Raw genomic sequence first — 15,709 nt, 5'->3', positions numbered from 1 at the left:
GACGTCTTGGTGCTGGGACCCCCATCTTAGGCCAGGGTTTCTCAAGTGAAAGTGGACTAGACAGCTGCAGTGATCTAAGAACTTGCCACCGTTCTCTAGAGGGGGCTTTTCAACCCTGAAGGCTTAATGATAACATCCCTGGTTCCTCCAGTCAAGGGAGCTCCAACAGTCCACCAAATGAACGTACTCAGAGACTGGGATTTGGGTCCAAGTGACCCATTTTGCAACAGCTCAAGAATTTCCCATTGTGCATGCTAGTGAGCATAAAGTCCAGAAGTGGGATGGCACTGGAGGACATCTGCAAGTGAGTTATGGTGGCATTCTTGGCTCTGCCAAGGAAGGGGGTGGGCCAGCGCCCACAGAAAAAGACCAAACAACCCAACAAGGTCCTAATTGCACACTGCAGAATCTTTAAAACTTAGTTTGGGTGAATAACCTCTTTTGTATCTGGCTGCCATTGAGCCAGACACAGTTATAATTCCTTTCTGCTGGCTGCTGGCAGCCCTCAATGTGGCCTTTGTCTTGTCAACACAGGGCCCTTTGACCTCCAATTCTACTGTTCTGATCAAAATGCCAGAATGGGTCTCCAGATCGCCATTGATGCTATAATATATCCTCTTAGAAGAGGAGGGAAATGGAAGGTGAGCAGGTCAGCTAGCCCAGGTGTGAGGAACGGGCAGTGCTTCTGGGCGGGAGGGTAGAGGAGAAGGTGGTCCAGAAGGGGGCTGTCAGAAGACTCTGTTCTGTGTGTTTCCGGGGAACAAGGTCTTCACGCTTAAGGGGGGAGCTTAGCTGTGCAGAGGAATGAATGTGCGTTGGCATCTCTTGGAATGACCTCAGTCTCAGAAGGCATCCTTCCAAGCTGGACATTTCTGAAAATGATGGGCCCAGACCCGTCTACTCGCCAGTGATGAGGTATTCCTCAGTCTCTCCTCTGGCTGGTGCAGCGAGAAGGAAGGTGGAGAACTGGAGACCGGGAGTCAGCCCACCCTGGCTGGCCCAGCCACTTCCTGGTTAGGGGACATCGGGGAAGTTTATCTGGCTGAGCCTTGCTTTCCTTAACTATAACATGGGGTTACTACATCTATCCTGTAGAGTGATTGGTGGATGAAACAACTCTAGGAAAGAAGTTTGATTAAGAAAAGGGCAGTTTTGGAGTTCCTGTCATGGCGCCATGGAAAACGAATCCGACTAGGAACCATGAGGTTACGGGTTCAATCCCTGGCCTCGCTTGGTGGGTTAAGGTTCCGGTGTTGCTGTGAGCTCTGGTGTAGGTGGCAGATGTGGCCTGGATCTGCTGTGGCTGTGGCTATAGTGTAGGCTAGTGGCAACAGCTCCAATTTGACCCCTAGCCTGGGAACATCCATATGCCATGGATGCGGCACTAACTAAAAAAAAAAAAAAAAAAAAAAAAGACCAAAAAAAAAAAAGGGCAGTTTTCATTATCATTATTTTTTCTCTTTGGTCAGCATGAAGACATTGAGATGTGAGTGGATTATACCCATTTTGGTTTTTTCAAAGAATCTTCTTTCACCCCAAAATTGGACCTTCAAACAACTGGTGTGTTTCACTCCAAGAACTACTGGTTTTAAGTCATTGTTTCTGCATTCATCCTTGGCGGTGCACCTTCCTTTGCTCTCTGATACGTGCTCCCAAACTCTCCATTCAGCATTTAGCATTCAACACTTCCCGAGCACCTACTCCTACATTATCTGTATGGCAGGCACGTCTGTGAACAAAAGGAAGATTTATTCCCCTGGCGGAACTTACATTCTAATGGAGGGAGAGAGAGAGTAACTAGAGTATGTACGTAAATGATACAATTGTTAGAAAGCAGCAAGTGCTAAGAGAAAAATGAGGTGTAGAGCTGGGAAAGGGGGGCTGGGAATACAGGGGAGGTGTAGGCTGCAGACGGTGGCCTCGTGGACAAGGTGAAATTTTAGCAAAGACATGATGAAGAGGAGGAACTTGGCCAAGCAGAGATGGGAGAGGAGATTTCTCGACAGAAGGAGCAGTTGAAAAGCTTCCAAAGCTGTGTTGGAAAGTTCAAGGACAAGAAGGAGGCTAGTATGGCTGGGCCAGGATATTGGGGCAGAGGTAGATGAAAAAGTCACGAGGATGGGATTGGGGAAGAACAGATCACACAGGGCTTTTTGGCCACTGTTAGGGTTTGGGGTTTGACTCTTGAAAGACATGGAGGGACAGTGCAGGGTTTTGACAAAATGTCCCCCTTTTTTTTTTTTCTGTCTTTTTAGGGCCACATCTGCAGCATATGGAGGTTTCCAGACAAGGTGTCCAATCGGAGCTGCAGCTGCCAGCCCACACCACAGCCACAGCAACGCCAGATCCGAGCCGTGTCTGCGACCTACACCACAGCTCACGGCGATGCCAGATTCTTAACCCACTGAGTGAGGCCAGGGATGGAACCCATGTCCTCATGGATCCTAGTCAGATTCATTTCCGCTGAGCCATGATGGTAACTCCTCACTGACTTTTTTTTTTTTGGCTTTTTGGCTTTTTGCCTCCTCTAGGGTCACTCCCGAGGCATATGGAGGTTCCCAGGCTAGGGGTCTAGTCAGAGCCGTAGCCACTGGCCTACACCAGAGCCGCAGCAATGTGGGATCCGAGCTGCGTCTGCGACTCACACCACAGCTCACGGCAATGCCAGATCGTTAACCCACTGAGCAAGGGCAGGGACCAAACCCGCAACCTCATGGTTCCCAGTAGGATTCGTTCTCACTGACTTTTTAAAGGAATCCTCTGGTTCTATGTTACAAAGAGATGGATGGTAGGGAGGGAAGGATGGAAGCAGGGAGACCCTTTAGGAAAGCTTTGCTTTGATGGAGAGGGTGGGGGCTTTGAGCAGCCTGGGATCAAGGGAAGTGAGGAGAAATGGTCAGACTCTGGGTCTAGTTGAAGGTAGAGAACCTCTAGGTTTGCTGCTGTGTTGGATGTGGGGTGTGAGAGAAAGAAGTGGAAGGCCCTTCCCAGGCTTTGGGCTAAGCAAGAGGAAGAACAGAGGTAGGACAGCTCAGTGGGGGAAAGCTGTAGGTAGAGAGAGTTTTGAGTAGGGGAGGTCAGGAATTGTAGCTATGCTGAGTTTGAGATGCCTGTTAGACATCTAAGTCAAGATGTTGAGTGGGTTTGACTGTGTAAGACTGAGGTCCAGGGAAAACAGACTTGAGCTGGAAATATAAATGTGGGAGTCATCAGTGCACAGTTGGCTTTGGAGTTCCCATTGTGGTGCAGTGGAAAGGAATCTGACAAGGAACCATGAGGTTGTGGGTTTGATCCCTGGCCTCGCTCAGTGGGTTAAGGATCTGGCATTGCCATGAGCTGTGGTGTAGGTCACAGATGGGGCTCAGATTCTGCCTTGATGTGGCTGTGGCTGTGGTGTAGGCCGGCAGCTGCAGCTCTGATTAGACCGCTAGTCTGGGAACCATCCCACAAGTGTGGCCCTAAGAAGCAAAAAAAAAAAAAAGTGTACAGTTGGCATTTAAAACCATGAGACTAGACTGCCCGCTGCCTTTCTCCTATAAAGCTTCTGTTCAGTCTGTAAACCAAACTACCAGGAGACAGATAAGATCAAATTGATAGTACTACCTCAGACCTTTCTTCTTCTTTATCCAGAGCTGACAATGCAGGACCCCCAGCTTCTGAAAATTGTTCCACTCCCATCTGATATTTCTGGGAGTTCTCAGGTGATGCCTCATATGTGCTCACAAATAAGTCCAGCCCTCCCAGCCATGTCCAAAGGCATCAGCCAGGGTGCCTTGTGCAGGTCATGGGTACCATTGCTCTCTCACCCATAGACCCAGCAGCCCAGGTATTACAGTCCCCACTGGTGCTCTTCTTCTCCATGGGGTGTCACCATCCTTTTACCACTGCCCTCAGGGAACAGAGCCCATGTGGGACTGGGGATGCACATCTTCCCCTTTGTGCTGACCTCTGTCCCCTGGAGAACTTGCCGTACTCTTAGTTTCATGCCAGGCTTCTCACACTGGGACAGGGCTTCCCTGGTGACATGTCAGGAGTATACAACACTGCAGAATAAACATGATGCATCTTATTGGAGCATAGGTTTTCCTCACTAGTATCTAATTGAAACTATATACTTTTTGGTTTTTTAGGGCTGCATCTGAGACATGTGAAAGTTCCCAGGCTAGGGATCAAATCGGAGCTGTAGCCGCCGGCCTACACCACAGCCACAGCCACAGCCACAGCCACGCCAAATCCTAGCCGCATCTGCGACCTATACCACAGCTCACGGCAACACTGGATCCTTAACCCACTGAGCAAGGCCAGGGATCGAACCTACGTCCTCATGGATGCTAGTCAGATTCATTTCCACTGAGCCACGATGGGAACTCAGAATTTTTTTTTCAATAGTAAAAGAATATGGAAGAGTATAAAACTAGTATATGATTTGAAGTCAAACCCGATATACATCCATAGTAGTTTTCATTTGTGACTGTCGCAGATCTCCATGGCAGCCTCCCATCATCTTTCAGTGGATGCTTAATTAAAAATTTTTTAAAAGTCCTGGGACACTGTCAGGTTAGGTGGTCAAAGGGAAATGGGAGAAATAAGCTTAAAGGTTCTGCAACTTTTAGGTCCTTTGCTTGAACTGAGTTAAATTAGCCAGGCCCCTTCTAGAACCCAAGGTACCCAGAGGCAAGATGGCAAGGTGGGGTGATGAATTACATTTTGCAGAGAAAACCATGATTTGGTGAGGCAGGATGGCAACCTCTTGTCTTTTCTCTCCATCTCTGTAGCCAGGTTTCTGGACTCACACAGACTTGAAACCAAAGCCAGGCTCGACCACAGATAGTTCGAGGCTCCAGGATGTTCCTGAGATGGCGAAGCTGGCGTCCCTCACGGTCTGAAGGCAGGGGAGGCCCTGAGCTAGCCAAGACCTCACACTGGAACGCGATGAAACTGTCTGTCAGATGAGGTACGTGATGAGTGCTATACGGGGGATGTTGAAACAGGAATGGTGCAGGGAGGAGACATTCAGGGATTTCCAGGGAACACAGCTGGGAAGAGAGTCCACGCTTGCCCCACTCCAGCCAAGGGATCCACACATAGTCAGCAGTCAGGTGAGCTAGAAGCAGGAGCTGAGTTCTAGGCCAGTGGTTCCAAAGGGTGGCACTGATCAGAATTTTGATATTTATTAAATATACTCATCTTCAGGCACCTCTTCTAGACCCCCTGAATCAGAATCCCCCCCCCAAAAAAAAGGGCCTTTGGGGACTTCCAGATTGTCCCATCTCATTCCAGGTGACCCATGTTTACCCTGGTTCAGGTCTTGATAACCACCGAATATCTATTCTGTACCAGGGAACAGGCCGATGCGGTGGGAGAGCACGACCATTTAAGACATGGGTTCTGCCCTCAAATAGCTTGAAGACAAGAAGACAATTTATAACTTCATGAGTCTATTCCAGGCAATGAAATGGTAGTTCTCATAGGCCATATGTTGCTGAGAACCCTGTGCAGGCTACACACTGGAAGGGCTATGAGGTCCCAGGATGGCTTGTGCCAGCCTTTGTCATGGACTGAAAATGTGACTCAGACCTTGAGTGAGGATTCCAGCTGGGCCTAAAGGGAGTCAGTGTCTCACTGTGTCTGCTGAACTGGTGGGCTTCAGGGAGAATGTGCTGCCCTGGGGGAGAGGGCGTTGGCTGGAGGTCTTACATAGACAATGAAAGCAGATCCAGGGCCATGGAGGAATACAGCGTGACCCCTCTCCCTGGGCCGTGTCTGAATGCCGTGAAGCGAGGGCTGGGGAGGGGGCTATGCAGCTGTTTGCATAGGGCTCGGGCAATGTCATTTGGGAGCCCGGGTGACAAAGTGATCTGCAGAATGGAGGAAGTATGCATTTCTCCCCAGCAGGGGTCCTGACAGGACTCCCGGCCTCGTCATGATGGCTGTTCATGAGTGGTGGGTGGGAACATGGAAACTGGATATTAGGCTGTGGGTGTAACTCACACTTGGTGTGAGAGCTGATGCCTGGATGTCGCGGACAGTCTTTTCAACTAGGAATAGGATGGACCTCTGGGGAATTCACACCAGACCTTCCTTAGGTGTACCTACAAGGAGAGGAGGCCTTGGGAGTGGGGGGGGGGGAGTCCTGTATCAGCCAGTGAATGCAATGAGCCAGAACAACCTGAATTAAGGCTGTCAAGTACTGAGGCCTTTTGGGTACCAACAAACTGATGAAGCTGGGAAAACTGTGCATCACTGAAAGACCAGAGCAATTTAGGGGGTGAATGGTGGGGTTAAAAGTGAGTGACGATGTCTGTGTGGGCTTGTGTTTGGGGAAAGGTAAGTTGTCAAGGACAGCAGAAAGAGCAGTCTTAACCCAGTGGTTCCTGGAGCAACAAGCTTTGGTTAATTGAGAGTGTGAAAGTCCATATGGAAGTAGCAGGTATTTGGTAAAGACCATAGTTGGGGGGACCTATGTGGAAACCACTGGGCCTGATCCTAATGCTTGTCCAAGGCACTGGGAGAGACTGAACCCTCCTGGGAAGGCCACTGATGCCATCTGGAGATGAAGACAGGGAAATTAGCACAAGAACTCAGAGACTTCCCTGAGGAGGGCTCCCTGAAAACATGGAACCAACAGCCCACTGGCCTTCTTTTGCCAACAGGCATTCTGTGCGCTCATCCATCAAATCTGTACCCACCTCAGACCTATAATCCTGCATAACCTTATTCTGTATTCCAGACTCTCCCATCTCAGGTGAGTCCTCCCCATCCTGGCAGGGAAGGTCATATATGCCAACATAGCCACTCACCAGGAGACAGGAAGTAAGCTGGGCTTAGGAGAACAATTTCAGTGCCCGTAGTGATTCCATTCCATTCCTCTCCATTCTGCAACTGAGAGCCCGGTTGGCAGGCAACCTCATCCTCCCCCCAATCCTGACAGAAGCTGGAGGGCTCTGCAGCCCGTGGGCGAGATTATATGATACCGCCTAATTTGTTCTGAGCTCCCTGAGAGCTGCAGGGAAGACATTTGCAATGGTAGCTTCCTCTGAAAGACAAAAATACCATAAAATAAAAGGTTGTGACAGAGATTTAAATGAGAATAAAATGCCAATTAACTCAGAGGTATTGGACAAGAATCTGTTTCTCAGAAGAATCCCAGCCACACTTGGTGGATCAGTTTCAATTTCCCCCAAAGCACCGAATGGCCACACCAGGGAAGCAGACCTCAGAACAATCCAGAACTCAGTGCCAGACCCACTGCTTATCACTTTAATTGACACTTACTCCATATGATGCTCATACATTCACCGAATGGGTTCAATTTAATTTGAAATAGGGAATTTTTTCCTTCTCCTATTGAAATATTTAATGCAGCAGGCTTTAAAGCTGAAGAGCTTCAGCCCTAGCATTTCATTAGTCTTTTGTTTTGCTTTAAAGAATACAAAAAACCCCTCCAACCATAATTTATTTTGAAAAAAAAATTTTTTTTTACCGACTCTAGAATTACAAAGCCTATTGATCTATACTTTTTCTTTGATAGGGCAGTGGGCTAGGTGGCAAAGAAGAAAATCCTCCTTTGCTATCTGTTCAGTAGTCCTCAAAGTTATATTAACAAGTATGGATCTACTGGAAAGAAGCCACCCTCAGAATTGGGGTGGAGGTCATGTAGGCTTCTGCTGCCGTGGCGCATGCATGTTTCTGCGCCCTGCCCTCATCAGGCTGTGCTGAGCGCAGGCTTGGGAGGCAGCATCTTTGCCGAAGAGAAGGATGAGATGCTCCAGATCTTGGCTGATGGCAGGAAGGCAGGTGGGCCCTCCCCCGCCCCGTGTTTATTAGTGCTGACAGACGGAGTGCAAGAGCGTCGTTCACCCCGAGGTGTTACATACTGATACACTGACAGGCAATTATCTTTGGAGATAGTGTTAAAACACAATAATTAATTGGAAGAGCAAGCGAAAGAGTAGTGGCCCCAGGCCGAGGCAGAATGGTATTTTTAAAAACGCTCTGTGAGGCTGGTAATTTAGCCTCAATGGGTCATTTGATTTCACCACCTCCCCCATCCTGAAACCTTCCCAGCGCTTTGTTTTTCAAAAGCATTAGCCTTGAATGTATCTCAGACGTCATTAAAGTGCAGACCAACCTCCTATAGCAACTTTCGAAAATGGTGCCTGGCAATAGAGAAAAATCACTGCCTTAGCAAAGATGTCTCACACAGCCCTGCTTTTGTGATGGTCCGTGCTGGCAGAGTGTCTTTGTTTCAGACGGAGGCTAACACATGTCTGCTTAAATAAAACATTCCCCCTTGAGCTGATTTGGTGGGAACAAGAAGTTCACACGCCAAAGCATGGACTGACCTTCACGACCCCCCTAGCAGCAGGGGGGAAGACCGCATTGTTGGATCCTTTGACTAACAAGCATGGAGAAGTGTGAGCTTTTCTTTTGCTTGTTTTACCATGGTGACATCCATTGACCTATATTTGATATTCTGCATAATGTACATGTGTCAGCCATCACACATTTGATGGAGGGGGGAAGGGGGCAAGGAAGGAAGAGAAGGTTGGAGGAAGCCTTTTACAGTTTAGCAAGAACCTGAATGTGTTATAGAGGATTCTTCAGGTGCAAGGGGGCAGAAACCATCTGGATTTAACTTAAAAGGGGAAAGGGGAGATTTATTTTTAGGCCACAGGATGTTGAACAGAATCCGAGGGAAAGCAGGCTTCCTGACCTCGGAAATAGGTCAGAACAAGAAGCCATTTGCTCTCACCATCTCTTGTCCCTAATAAAGGCTTTATTTTCTTTCCTCTTGCTGTTCAAGCTGGGCCCTCTTTCTCTCTGGCCCACATGGTGGTGGACAACCCCAAGCCCCAGGAACCAGGACACATGTTGAAGGTACAGCCACACGAAAAGTGTCTCAGTCATACTGTCTTGTGGGTAAAAACCCCAAGCCCTGGACAAGGGTTTTGATTGGTCTGTCTGAAGTTATGTACCTACCCCTTGTCTAAGCAGCCTCATCTCCAAAATTCTATTGGAAGCTGAAGGGTCTGATGATCCATGGGGGAGATGATACGACATCACGAGATTTGGTGCAGAGAAGGTATTTGAATGGTAAAAATAAGAATAAAATAGAATAGAAGGTTGTGGCTTCCTCTAGAGGGTAAGTCACTGTGAACAAAATGATTGTGTATAGGTTGGGGCAGTTAGGAGTTCATTGACCGGGGGGGGGGGGGTGTAGCCAAAAAGGTTGTATTATAAAGAGAATAACTTATTTTTTAATTAAAGAAAATATTCAGGGAGATTGCTCACTGTGTTGAGTTATTTAGAGGAAGCTTAAAGAGCAGAAGTCGGAATTCAGTGGTTGTCTGCATCCTGTCCTAGACCGTCTCACCCTTCCCCTCATTCTCCAAGAGAGACACTTTATGGTTCTTTAATATCCTACATTTCCTTTTCTGGACAATCTACACAACCCTTTGGCATAAAAGGTCTAGGAGAACTGGATTCTTCTGCCTCTCTTTTATTGCCATGAAGGAATTATCTAACTAGGGTATTGTAGAAGTAATAACTCGCTGACTTACAGGTGATGGAAACCACCTCAGATTATCTTTTATAAAGGGGGGGCCATGTCAGGGTACATCATAACTGGGAAATGCTTTGGGGGGGGTCAAGGCAGGCATGGCACGTCTAGAGGAAATCAAGAGCCTTAATAAGGGCTCGCTTATCCTTCTCCTTGTCTCAGCCGATTCCCTCTGTGTGTTGGCTCCATTCACTCCTGCTGAGACTGATTTTTTTTTCCCTGTGGTCCAGGAAGATGACTCCTGGCAGCCTCAGCCTCATACCTCCCTGGCACCAAGACTTAGGCAAAAAGCAGCCTCTATAGAGGCAGATGAGTCCTTGCAAGACTCTGATTGGTTGAGCATAGGTCATGTGCATGTCCCTGAACTAACCAGGGCTACCTTGGGTCAGTGTCTGCCCCCTGTTGGAGTGGGAAGGTCCAGGGTACCACATTGCTGCACGTCCTGGATCACACGGTGTGTGAAGGGGATGGTTGCCCCAAAGGAAGGGCTGTGTGTGCACAAACAATATCTGACATCCATGGGTCTTCATCTTGTCTGTTATTGTTGGGCCCTGAAGAGGTACATATAGGGCCGATAAATAGCTTTGGTACCAAGCTGCTGGGGCTCCAAGGATCCATCTGGCAATGCTGCTGGTGCTCACAGGCTCTTGGCATCCTGCCACAAGATGCTAAGAGATCAAGCTCAGAAGCATGTGGGATTCCTAAGTGGGTCTCTGATAATAAATCTCCAAGGTTAAAGTTAATATTGCCTTTCTAGGCTCTTTCCTCTGATCTCTCCTGAAACTATCCTCAGTTTTTGTCATGGGATCTGGTTTCCTATGATGATGTGAATATGGAAAGGAGGGGACTAATAGGGAGCTGTGGGGGGAAATGTTTCAATAGGAAAGATGTTTTGTTTCCTTGGTTTTAAAAAAATTCTTTAAGATAATTGTGGATTCATAGGTCATTGTAAGAAATAATATGGAGAAATCTTTATACCCTTCACTCAGTTTCCCCAAGGGTAGCATCCTAGATAATTGCAGTATACTGTCATTGACACAACTCATGGGTTTTATTTAGATCTCACCAGTTTTTAATGCGCTTATTTGAAGACCAGATTATAATCTGTATACATTTTTCTCAATAGTTAACTTCTTGCTGCTGGTACTCATGGCAGCAATAACATTTCCTAAGTTTCTGCAGCCAGATGCCTTCCCATAATCCTCTGAGATCTGATAAGATCACACCTTGAAGGAGAGTAGAGATGATCTAAGTATAAATAGGCTGGTGTTCATTTCTATAAATTACAAAAAGCTTGGAATTTCCATCTGGCACTGATCCGGGTGTACCCAGCAGACACTGGAGACACAGGGCAGTATTTTGCACTTCGCAGCAGAGTGTAGGGTGGCTTAGGAGGGAGGAACACTGGAGGAAGGGAGACACCTAGCAAGCTAAAACACCACTTGAGATGAGATGCCGCCTGGGACTGAAGCCAAGCTGTGGCAATCGAGAGAAGGAGACACACCGGGGATATGCAGAAGAGTAGGAGAAAGGGCAGACCTTTGCACTTGGTTGAGTGTGTGTGTTCATATCCATTACTGGCCTTTATCTGCCCCAGGACCCCACATGGCATGTAGATGAGCTTAATTGTTGCGTCCTTCACTTGGAGGACCTGATGGACCGAGCGGCATAGTTTCTGCAGAGCACAGGTGATCTTGTCACTGGGCTTGGCTAAATTTGGCAGAAGGGAGGGATGGGTTGGAGAGAATCAACCCACCAAGGTTTTCATTTTTGTTTCACAAGTTGTTCTAGAAAGTACCTCTCTTCATCTCTCTGGGGAGATTTTCAGGGGCTCCTGCATGAAAGCAGGTAGTGCATCACGTGATTCCTCAAGTCCCTTTCCAACCTGCTCAGGTTCAGCATGGGCAGAGGCTCAGAGAGCTGCACTATGGCTGGGGACATATGACTGCTGAGGGCTGGCAGTGGGACCCTGCCTAGGCCTGCAGGTCTCCAGCATCTGTTTCCATCATGAGGGTGGGGGTGGGGATGGGGGGACATGCTCCTGCCCTGCTCATCTGCCCAACCACAGAAATGTGGTTGTTTGGGATAAGAACTGCGATTGTCTTTGGATCCCTAGATATGCCTGCCCAGCAGCTGATTTAATGAAGCTGCTCCTTATACCGTTGTGGAAGGGAGGGAGGGAAGGAGGAAAAAGAGATAGTCTGCATCCGTGTACTCAAATCAGAAGCATTAGGGGGCTAAATTAATTGCTTGAGTTAGGATTTAATTAGGGCTTTAAACAACAGCTGTGTTATCTGGAGTGCCAACTGCAGATGACAGCACCCGATCCACCCTTACCTTTCTGACATGCTGCACCCACTTCAGATAAGCCTCTGTAAACTGAAGGCGGACAAAGAACTATATTTAAATGGCAGGAGCAATCAATCCAAACCCTTAAATAAGAGGTTGCTAATATCTCACACCCTGGGACGCGGCTAGAGATGGATAATAGGACAGAAGCCAAAAAAAATGCTAAGACTGGGAGTCAGGAGACCGGGATTGGGTCTTGGTGGTTTATGAACTGTGTGAGCTCGAGGAGGTTCCCCTTCCATGGTCTCCAGCGGCCTCGTCTGAGAAATGATCAAGGTCTCTAACAGCTAAAAATGGTGCCAACGTACCATCACACTGAGCTCTCAGTGTTTTGCATAAGAGGCAGAAAGAAGAAATACTGTCTGAAATCCTTTTGTTCAAAGCCATGTGAGCGCCTCACAGCAGCCTCTGCCCTGGTCTCTTGCCCTTTTGGTCTCTCCCTCCACTCTGGATTTTATGGATCAAGGAGGGAGAGGCCCACGCTGGCTCACGTCTGTGTCTGCCTCGTGCTCACAGCTCTGTGAGGACAGTCCAGTGTGGCACGGAGTCCTCCATGACCACACAGGGAGTGGGCCTCTCAGGAAAGGGTGGGTGAAAGAGCGGGTGGCTGAACAAAGAAGCCAAGCAACAGATGAGTGATCGTAACTCTCAGGAAAAGAAGCCAGAACACAGGCCAGAAGGTGTGCCTTTTCCTGAGAGCAGTTGCCCACGTGCGTGAGCTCTTGTTTGCCTGGAGCCAACTCTGCAGTCAGCCATCCTCCCCACCATGATCCTGCTGACAGCTCTCTGCAGTAGGTGCCATAATTTCATCCCACTCCACAGAGGAGGGGGCCCAGACTCTTAGTGCCCAGGGCCACACAGCCAGGGTCAAATTTTGATCTGCCCAAGCCAGCATCTTGATTGTGCCACCCAGGGAGATGGGGCTGTGCCTTCACTGCCTCTGAAGCCCGTATTTGCCTCAACAGCATCCTTTCTGCTCAGGTGGCGCTGAGAGCCACTTCCCGTGTGGACAGCGGCAGTGGGTGGAAGTGACTGGGAGCTACCCAGCACCCTTCTCAGCTGAGTGATCTTGGCCCAGTCCCTTAACCTCTCCAAGTCTCTTTCCTCTTGTGTACAGTGGGGCTAAGGCTCTCCACCTCTTGGAGCTGCTGTGATGATGAGAGACCAGCCATGGAAAGTGTTTAAGACGGGGCTTGGCACTCAGCTGCCAATAAATAAATCAGTAACAGCAGCAACTGCCTAGTTGAGAACAGTTTGTTTTTACATGCACCTCAGTAAGGTAAGCATGGTGTTGGCATTTGACACCTTTTTACATACAGGGAAACAGGCCTGCAGGAGTGAAATGACAAGCCTAGGGTAACATAGTTTATCAGGGGTAGAGCTGAGTCGAGGCTGCCTTGCATGAGGGTTTCCCTTAGTCTTGGCGTTCTGATGTCCCTGCAGAAGCTAGTGAGAGGATCTCTTTTCTTGTCGTCTTTGCTGAGAGATGAGTAAACTGGCCTGGAGGCCCCGTGCCATGCGTATTGCCTCCTCAGGCAGAGGCACGATCCTGGGGCCTGACATGGGGAAGCAAGGTCATAGGACATTTGCTGAAGTCGGTGTGACTTCTGATCCCACTTGAGTGGCGACAGTGAGGACACTGACCACCAGAAGCAAAGCCATGTGTGATGTGGGGTGAACAGTAGGGGACACAGTCTGGTGGGATCCCTAGGGCACAGTGGCCTGATTCTTTTGGCCTTGCATCTGGGGGCCAGGAGAGGGGAGGCCTGGGTGAGAAAAGCCTCAGGCAGGAATCCCTGAGTGTTATGCCCCAGGCAGGAATCCTGACCTCCTCCAAGGGGGCACTGGAGTGCCTGGGCCCTGGGAGGCCAGTGGGGTGGAGAGCCTGGGAGAGCTGTGGGTTGTGCCAAGTGGGCTCTGCAGAGGGGGGCCAGGGCTCCTGAACCAGCCCTGCTTCTCCCATGGCACATGCCTCCCACTGACTTGTGCCAAAGGCTGCTCCTTCCATGCAAGCCTTCATGTGGGAGAGAGAATGGGATTCATCTGCTTTTAAAACCTCACAGTTTAGGAGTTCCCATCGTGGCTCAGCAGAAATAAATCTGACTAGCATCCATGAAGACGCAGGTTCGATCCCTGGCCTCACTCAGCGGGTTAAGGATCTGGCATTGCTGTGAGCTTTAGTGTAGGTCTCAGATGTGGCTCATATCTGGCGTGGCTGTGGCTGTGGCTGTGGCCGGCAGCTGTAGCTCCAATTTGACCCCTAGCCTGGGAACCTCCATATGCCGCGAGTGCGGCCCTAAAAAGACCAAAAAAAAAAAAAAAAAATCCCAGTTTACCTGCATGACTTCGCATGGGACACATGGAGGCTGGGGAAGCCAAGTGCACTGTCCCAGGGTCCCCTGGGCCGTACAGGGGGACTGCAACCCTTGTCTTTTGCAGGGACAGCAACTGCACCAAGCTGCACAGCTCTGCTCCTGACACGGCACTTTATCTTCTGACTGGTCTGAGGAAAGATCTCGATTCAGCCCAGGCTACGTGGGCAGTTAGGGTCACAGACAGAACTTGGGACCTTCCCCAGGGGATGGCATTCTGGCCCTGCCCTCTCATTTTCCCAGAGCCTCCAGTTCTGACTTTTGGCTCTGTCTCCAGATGAGGTTATGCTTAGAGGTACAGATGGGACAGGAAGGGGACATCTCAATAAACTAATTTCCGTACCCATCTCTGCACTTAAAATACACCCAGAGCCCCATAAGATGAGCCTGGCCTTGGCCTCTTAGGCTCGGGATGAGGCCAGGTAACCCACATCCACTCAGGAAAGGGTGCCTGTCACCTGTCCGCCTTGTGACAACAACGATGCTCCTCATCCCGCTGCCCCCACCCCAGGACCCCAGAGTGTGGGCATTGATTGAAGCCACAGCCAACTGGTCTGGCCCTGCCCGTGATGCAGAGAAACACACCCAGCAGCTTTCAGAGTTCCTTTCTCTCCTCTCCTTTCTAATGAAAACCCTCATGTAATCTGTTAGTGCCCGTCTGCTGGAGCATGAATTATTCAGAGAAGTCTCTGTTCCGTTATCTCCCCTCCCCGGGGACGCCCCTACCATTGTCCGCCCTGATGGGTCATTATGCACTCTGTGAATTTAATCTTTTAGGCTATCCGGCCGCACAGAAAAAATGTATGAATAACAATTTTCCTGTAATAACCTTCAACTAACCTTTCAACCAGAGTGAGTCATTCCAATCCCATTTTCACATCAAGAGGAGTCAAAGGCAGGCAATTACCTCTTATCTGTTTCAGGAGCTGCCCCCACCTCCGCTGCACCCTTAATTTTTAAGGGGGTGTTGAAGAAGCCAGAGGGGGAGGTGGGAGGGGTTGGGTGGTAAGAGGTAGGCTGTGATTCCCTAGGCCGAATGTGGGTGAGAGGTCCCGAGCCTCAGCTTTTCCCTGTGGATAGGGGGACCGGACCACCCCATCCAGCCCCCAGGGCTCCTGCATCTGGCTGTCATCAGTCAGCAGTCTGATTTTTGCCCCACTGAAGGCCCTAATTCCTTCTCTCACCCCTGCCTAAGGGGAAAGTGTCTCCTGTGCCCAGAGATTTCCCCAAAGCCCTTCCACATCCATTTTGGCTCCTGGTGGGAGCTGTGGGGTCACCGTGGTGCTGATGTGAGGGAGGATGTAGAGGGTGGGGGCCACGTGCAGAGCTTCCCCCAAGCCCTCTTTTCCCGCAGTGTGGGGATCTAGAAGGAGCCTGGAGTTTGGAGTCAGGTGCAACTGACTTTAAAACTTGACTCCCCCAGCTG

At 49.3% G+C, this 15,709-nt stretch overlaps 1 long non-coding RNA gene across 1 annotated transcript in view; it reads left to right on the top strand.

Annotated features, from left to right (window-relative positions):
- Positions 1–15,709, top strand: part of LOC125121229 (uncharacterized) — a 50,104-nt gene that overhangs the window by 21,697 nt on the left and 12,698 nt on the right. Inside the window, exon 2 of the long non-coding RNA XR_007133409.1 lies at positions 4,776–4,954. This is a non-coding gene — a long non-coding RNA (uncharacterized LOC125121229). The remainder of the gene's footprint in view (positions 1–4,775; positions 4,955–15,709) is intronic.

The sequence above is a fragment of the Phacochoerus africanus genome, chromosome 2 (genome assembly GCF_016906955.1).
Source record: "Phacochoerus africanus isolate WHEZ1 chromosome 2, ROS_Pafr_v1, whole genome shotgun sequence".
Taxonomy (NCBI): Eukaryota; Metazoa; Chordata; class Mammalia; order Artiodactyla; family Suidae; genus Phacochoerus; species Phacochoerus africanus.
This window is presented reverse-complemented; position numbering and strand designations above follow the sequence as displayed.